At 37.8% G+C, this 7,166-nt stretch overlaps 1 long non-coding RNA gene across 1 annotated transcript; it reads right to left on the bottom strand.

Moving 5' to 3' along the window:
- Positions 1-933: 933 nt before the first annotated feature.
- On the bottom strand, positions 934-4,638 carry LOC132329105 (uncharacterized). Its single transcript, XR_009486963.1, has 3 exons — positions 4,327-4,638; positions 1,914-2,103; positions 934-1,495 (listed from the first exon to the last, which is right to left on the bottom strand). It is a non-coding gene; the product is annotated as an uncharacterized LOC132329105 (long non-coding RNA).
- Between the last annotated feature and the right edge of the window lie 2,528 nt (positions 4,639-7,166).

Raw genomic sequence — 7,166 nt, 5'->3', positions numbered from 1 at the left:
CGCGGCGAGCTTGGCTGGAGCACGCTATCTGACCGACACAGGATTCGCTGCCTGAACAAAACTCCCCAAGGACACCCGTTTGGCATCCTGAATTAGTCCAGTGGGATGAAGACTTCCTTTCTAGCACTGGCGTGAGTGCTGAAAGACAGCTGTGACTCGCTTTTGTTTCCCCAGTCTGCATACAGACGTATTCTTTGGGACCGTACTTCACGAAACTCTTGCTCATTGGAGCTCAGGTGGCTGGTTCCCCTACCCCAGCTGTGTTCTGGGATGGTATGTTCCAAAGTTACCGAAGCTGTGAGAGGACATTGTCTGTAATCTGCCGCCTCTGGAATCCCATCACAGGGGTCATTTCCTGACTTTTATGTCATTTCAATCCAATCCTTTGAACGTTCCCGCTCCCTGTAACTTGTAAACTAAGTAAATAAGTGATGTCTTTTCCCATATTCCTATGTTATGCACATAAAAGAAATTAGTTTACCATTTTGCTTAAGAAAATTAATATAGAGGCAGTTGCTGATTTAAATAATCCAACTAGGATTAAGTTATAAACTAAGCATATAAAGAGAAAGGAACACCTTATTCATAGTGTTGGTTCATTTTCAGACATCAAGCTGATGAAAAGTACAAAAAAAATTGTTAAAACTTCATAAAAAGCTTAATACTTTTTAGCAAGAGTGCGTAACAATCTTCAGCACATCTGTTTTTAAAGAGAAAAACCAGGTATCTACTTTCATTTTCAAGCCCTAAATTACGTAGTACCCATACTAGATTTGCAAGCCAAGCTTTTCTTCATAGATAAACAACAGATACGGTTGAGAGGGGCTAAGGCACCATGACTATAAGCACCATTTCAACAGAGTAACCATTATGAACTGTGTCATTACAACACCAAAAAAACAGTGATTAAAGGGAAAGATAACCAAACTTGGATTAGTTGATCAACTTTATTCCTAATGAAATATCATTGAAGCAATGGATGTTAATATCCTGGATGAATAAGGCCGTGTATGTCTGCAGTTTCCTTTTACATGTCATGAACGGATATGGCAGAAATCTTCTCTCAGATAAATCAGTTTATCTCCAGTGACTTCAGAGATGTACCCCTTATTTAAATCACTGTGATCAGTCCAATTGAATGCACAGTACAGTTCTAATTTGAGGGATAATGCAGGCAAACCTCTGATTTGTGTAGTGTGTTGTGTTTCCTTCCTTCTTTCTCAAAGTAAAACTATATTATTTATAGACATCTCCAGAATATGTGTACTTCAGTAATGGATAAGTCACAAAAGATTGGTGGTTCAGTTCAGCTATACATCCAGAAGTTTAGCAGTTTCCACAGTTTACCTGATCTCATCCAAACTTCTCCAGCTGGGAAATGAGATGGCAATTTCCTAAAAACAGTCTGTCCTGTGACTTTGTAGTGCTTCCTTGTTTCATTCAGGACAGCTGTAGTTCAAAAACAGTATTTTGGCATTTCCATTTTCAGTTCTGGCTGAAACAGAGAAGTGCCAAGACATAACTTTGCAATAGCTTACAAAAACTTTTGAAGAGATTAAAGAGATATTGAGTGATATGCTTCCTGTTGGTTTGAATTTCATGTTAATTTTATTCTAGATAGGCTGGTCTGGCCTTTTCCACACAATAATGTCCCTCTTTGTTTTACTGACCAAGTATATTTTGTCTGGCAGCATTTTTCAAAAATAAAGCAATTTGAATTGAGTGTGAAAACTAGCTGCACAGAAAGATTCCTGTACTGCTGGCAAGTACTTTTTCCCAGCTTTTTAACCTAGCTCTAAGGTGTTGAATACTCATCCTCAGACTAAGTGACATGGATAGATTTATTAAGAGTGTTGTTACTAAAAGATTAATTTACACTACAGCAAACGAGGCAGAGTGCTGCTACATCTTACCTGGCAATATTTTCCTATATTAGGAAGTCCTATAGTTGTGTGAAGAAGGATTTTTTGGGACAATCGTATCAGGATTCCATTCAAAAATTTGAGAATAATCTTTAGCAGTGATGTTCTCTTAAACTTCTGACTTTTGATTTATTTTTATTGTATTTCTTCAATTCACTATAGGGAAATAAATGTTCCTCATCTGCAATTGAAATAGGTTGGTCATTTGCATAAACTTATTTGAGTAATCAGTTTTTAAACCCTTAAGAACCAGCTTCCAGAAGAATGAAGATAAATTGCAGAGAAAGCAGTTGAAGGAAACAACCCATGGATGTGTGACATACTTTGCATTATTTCATTGTAATACTCCTGTTTCCTGTTTTTTGGCATTAACACGTACACAAATGTATTTGGACTTTCATTCCTGAAATACAATTTTTGCAGCCTGCATTTTTAAGGCACACACTTACTCTGCTCTTAAGCAGTAGTCTCTCACACAAGTAACCAAACAAAATTCATACGTAAAACTTTCTGTTGAAAAAGCCCTGATGATACAGCAGCCTTACACTTGTAGGATGTCAGTGAATTGTAGCGGAATTTAATAGAGGCAGTGTTTTCCAGCTATACAGTGTCTGCAAATTTTGTTTCCTGCAAAGCTGTCTGAGTGTGCTGACTTTTTTTCCTTTTTCCCTCATACTTTTGAATGATGAACACAATTTGGTTTAGGTGTTTGTACTGAAGAGGTCTAGGAAGGTGAATAGAATTTGAATAATGAAAAAAAGAACTGAAATATAGATAGAATTTAAGAAACCAAACGATGCAACCAATATGATGCTACAGTAGTAAAGAATTCTTAAATGGCCTAAGCAGCTGCAAATGGCAAGGAATTGGTCTTCTATATTTCACCAAGATATAGAGCATAACCTGATGAAAAGTCCATCCATTCTGTTTTATTGTCTTCTGACCTTTCAGATTATCTATAAATATATTTATTACTAGTTGCTTGCAATCTTTGGGGAAAAAATTATTTTGTTAGACATTAAATAACTGAAGGAAAGCAGGAATCATGGTAAGCTTTTGCTCTGTTATCTACTAATTACTTTTTAAAAATTTCTCTAGGACCTTGTCCCATCAAAAGGTCTCCAAATCAATGACTGATCATCTAACATTTCTTTAAAAAAGTGCTAATTAGTTTCAGCTTTTCTGTTTCTTCATTTCATCAAAATTCTTGGCCATAAAAAGAAAGTTCCTGGCAAATGTCATCTTGGTCACAAGGCAAGAAGCCGTGAAATAAAAACAACTTTGCATCTTTGTTAGCCTGGTGAAAACTTTTATGAGCAATCAAGAAGCAACTTTTTTGTGTGTTTTATTAATGATAGGTCTGGCCTGCAGAACTATCATGGGGTTTCATATACCTCAGAGCTAGTGGAATACTTTATATCAAAATGTTTTGGGCATTTTTTTAACCTTATAGAAAACATAGCGTTGTTATATCCCCTTTTGTTTTTTTTTTTTTTTCCCCCCACAGGAGAAAAGCCTTTGTTTAGAATTCCTTCCCTTTCCCATTAGGAAAATCAAGAAAAAATATTCTTTCCAGTTGAGTGAATATGAAACCATATATTCTGGTTTGCTGAACTAATCTGAAACATTTTATTTGAAGTCAGCACATACTGAAATCAATATCCCTCTGCAGCTGCTTTGCTACACCTCTCATATGCATATTCCCTCTTGCAGGCTGGTGTTTCTTGGTCAGACTCTTTTCCAATCAGATGGATGATACTTCATCAAACACACATGACCTGTTTATTAAGTGAAAGACTTCAGTTTGGCCATATGAAAATATTTCATTGTGAAAAAGCTAAAATTAAGTATTTCCTTATTTCTGCACTGGAAATTTTCAAAATAACACAACACAATAAATAGGAATTTCAGCTCTAGTTTTACTCTGAGATGAAAGGATGTATTAACAATATTATTAGTCTCAACCATATGACAGTCTGATTTTCATTCAGATCAAGCATGATTAGAAAGAATTTCCCAAGATACTAGAACAAACTAAATTACTTCATTCTGTGGACTTTGGTCCCAAGTTTGCTCAAAAATCCCATAGGTTTCCATGTGGTTTCCAAAACCAGAAGAGGACAGCATTTTATGTTTCTTGCATTAAGGCCTGAGTCTGATCCCACTGATGCATGTCTTGCATGTTTTGTTTCACCAGCTTCAATGAGAGAGGATTGTTAAATATTTTAAATGAATATTTATGGGTATAAAAGCAAAGCCACTGGGCATGCGGTTATCTCTCAATAAGCCACATCCTTCTGTGATTTTTTGCATGTACAAATTATAAATGGCCACTTTGTAAGAGAATTGAGTTATCCAGATTCATAACAAAGGAACCTTTTAAAGTGGAAGTACTTTTACTCACTTGTGTTTGAAGTTGTTTGCTAACATGGCTTTGATGGAGAGAAGGAGTAGATCACTAAAAACCTGTCTTGTTTTAGGGTCTACTCCATCTTCTGATCAGAGAAACAGCATTCATAAGGCTATTATATAGCTATCTTGGATGAGGTGTTTAAAAGAAAAACAAAATATAGAATGTCCATAGATAACAAGCAGTATCTACTGAACTACTGTTGAGTTGATTTTGGTTTTTTTATTCAAAACCGTCTCTGTGTAGAAACCCAGCAACATCCCTAGCTTTAAATATTTGGGACCTAGTGCATTTCACATATAGCTTTTTCCTTTTCTTTCCTTTCTTTTCCTTCCCTTCCCTTCCCTTCCCTTCCCTTCCCTTCCCTTCCCTTCCCTTCCCTTCCCTTCCCTTCCCTTCCCTTCCCTTCCCTTCCCTTCCCTTCCCTTCCCTTCCCTTCCCTTCCCTTCCCTTCCCTTCCCTTCCCTTCCCTTCCCTTCCCTTCCCTTCCCTTCCCTTCCCTTCCCTTCCCTTCCCTTCCCTTCCCTTCCCTTCCCTTCCCTTCCCTTCCCTTCCCTTCCCTTCCCTTCCCTTCCCTTCCCTTCCCTTCCCTTCCCTTCCCTTCCCTTCCCTTCCCTTCCCTTCCCTTCCCTTCCCTTCCCTTCCCTTCCCTCCCCTCCCCTCCCCTCCCCTCCCCTCCCCTCCCCTCCCCTTTCCTTCTCCTTCTCCTTCTCCTTCTCCTTCTCCTTCTCCTTCTCCTTCTCCTTCTCCTTCTCTTCTCCTTCTCCTTCTCCTTCTCCTTCTCCTTCTCCTTCTCCTTCTCCTTCTCCTTCTCCTTCTCCTTCTCCTTAAACTTCTGCAATGATTACCAGAAAAACTATCAGGAATTTTGTGAAGATTATCTACATAAATAGTACTAGCACTATTTCACTAGTATTGAAAACTGCTCTGAGTGAACTTCTGAGTATAGGATTGAAATCCTTTCACATGTGTCCCTACTTTCATGTATCAAAAAAGATTTCTTTCAAACCACTGCCAGCTTCACAGAAAAGCACTTCATGTTTGCCATTATTTGTTCATGTCAGGTAATTTTCAAGTTCTCCTGAGGCAGAACTTACCCAAGAAGTGGGACTTGAGTTTCCATTGTTACCATTCCACAGCAGCAAAATGCTATCTCTTCATTCTTTTTTAACAACAAAGAGCTGTATTTCTGACAAACTAAATTCCCATGGCTAATGTGATTGACTACACCAAGAACAGCAGCCTTATTTTATTCATGTTTGGCATGATGCTTTTGGGTAGTTTACATGACTTAAAACAGACACGTCTGTTTTCTTCATGGAACCCTCTAAGCAAAAATGGAAAATCATAAGGTTTTCTTTATCCATTCTGTGATAAAGTGATAACTATATAAAAGAAGGATACTCACCCACATAAAAAATAAGATCAATGCAATAATGTCCTATATTCATTTTCTTGTAACATATTGCTGTAATTATGTCAGACCAAAACATCTCTTACAGAAGTCAACTTAAACCCCCGTGCACAGAGACACAAAATCCTTTAATTTTTCCTTTTTATGGAGTAAGATATTCAAAATTTTGAGCCCAGGTTGATTTTAGCACTGTGAGAATCCATTAATAAATTTAAGATAATTGGTAAAGAAGGCTACCTATCAGTTTGTGACTGGTGGAGCTCTTTTGCAATCCATGCTACACTATCCTTGTTTTCTTTTCTACTCCATCTTTTTTAGACTACATTGCACTGCTTGATTTCATCACCATGGAGCATTAAATAAAACCTGGATAATATTTTTACCAGCTATTTTCTCTTTCTTTTATAGTTGTTCTCTGTTGTTTTTCTCTGTAAGAATAACAGCTAAAACAACCACAACCATAATACCGAATCTGTTAAATTGCTGATTTCATGTTTTTTGGAGTCTGCAGAGACTTCCACACACATTTCTATGAGTATTTATAAAGATAGGAGATATTTTTCTTGGTTTCAAATTACACATTTCAGTCTAAAACATCTTCTGCTAATTCATGAGAAGACAGAAGTCCGAGTTCAATGAAATCATTTTCATGTTGCCCAAAGCTTCTCAGTAGAAGCTTGCTGAGTCCCCAGTTTCAGGGCAGAAACTATGGTTCCACAATTTGTTGGCTAAATCATTCCCACAGAATGATTCCAGCGGAAGCCAATCCCTGCACCACTAAAATAAAGACTAGAGGAGACAAAAGTAAAGGTCTCACAGATGGTCATTTTGATTCTTGTCCCCATTTGATGAAGCAGAGCACAGCTGCATTCATCCAGTGACAATTCAGCTCAGACGTGTTTTGCCCCCGCAGCATCGAAGGGAGTGCACCTTCCCCGGTTGTGTCTGCTGGTTGGTACTCAGCCAGTAGGTGCTGAGAGAAACCTTGGCTGAGAAGGTTCATGTCAGGCTGAGGCAAGCAAGGAGGCAACACAACAAGCAGAAACCACAAAAGGAGAACTCAGCCAGAGCCCTGGTTTTCAGTTCTGCGTTCTTGATACCACATGCTGTTTGTCCTTAACTCTAAAGCTGCTGTGTCAATTGCTTTTGTCTTCTGGTCTTTGTTGTTGGTAATTACTGGATTATACAGGATGAATTATAGAAACATCTGAAATCTAGTTAAAGATACACTTACTGAAGGGGCAAATGCTGGTGTGATTGCAGATCCTGTACTTTCTGAATATCATTAGCATTTATTTTGATAACAACAAGGGCTGCGCTTGTCCAGTGCAAGTACCCATTTATTTCTTTCTATGAAAACATCAAATCAGAATTTTCTTTAGCTTAGTGTTTGTCTACAGTTTCCAAATTGTTTTAGACT

The sequence above is a fragment of the Haemorhous mexicanus genome, chromosome 6 (genome assembly GCF_027477595.1).
Source record: "Haemorhous mexicanus isolate bHaeMex1 chromosome 6, bHaeMex1.pri, whole genome shotgun sequence".
Classification (NCBI taxonomy): domain Eukaryota; kingdom Metazoa; phylum Chordata; class Aves; order Passeriformes; family Fringillidae; genus Haemorhous; species Haemorhous mexicanus.
Note: the sequence above shows the minus strand (reverse complement) of the source record. Positions and strands in the feature narration are given on the sequence as shown.